Below are 547 nucleotides of genomic sequence, written 5' to 3' on the forward strand. Positions count from 1 at the left end.
GCTTTTGACTGCCCTCCTCCACTCGTTAGCTTTGCTGCAGTGATTTTCTCGCTGTCCGTGAAGTCCTATGGCCAGCACCCGGGGAGATGCGGCTGCGTGCGCAGCAGAGCCCCTCAGCCTCCCCCAGATTTTCTGTAGCCGCGGGGCTGCTGTCCTGGCCGGCGTCTCCCAGGGACTTTTTAACTCCAATGCACATTTCAATGCACTGAAACAACTCGTGACGTTCCCCCCTCGGTCCCTCTGTCCTCCCCTCCCTCTGCTGTTCACTACAAACGGTCACCTGGCTCCGGCAGAGCCCTGGGGAGCCTCTCGAAATGAGGCACGTGCAGCAGAACTGGGGGTTTTGGGTTGGGCCAACCCTTCCCCGCTGCCAGGCTCTCTCGCGAGGTGTTGTACAGCATCAGTGGGGAATGAGAGCTTCCCTCCCGGCTCCTTCTACCTCTCTGACACGCGGGGACCCCCTTGCACCCCCTCACGGGCGGTGGAGGACGGCAGCCTCCCTGGAGGAGGGAGCCTCCCATTTTCCACTCTTGCTTGCAGCTTTCCC

This window comes from Egretta garzetta, unplaced genomic scaffold (genome assembly GCF_000687185.1).
Source record: "Egretta garzetta isolate BGI_Z169 unplaced genomic scaffold, ASM68718v1 scaffold316, whole genome shotgun sequence".
Classification (NCBI taxonomy): Eukaryota; Metazoa; Chordata; class Aves; order Pelecaniformes; family Ardeidae; genus Egretta; species Egretta garzetta.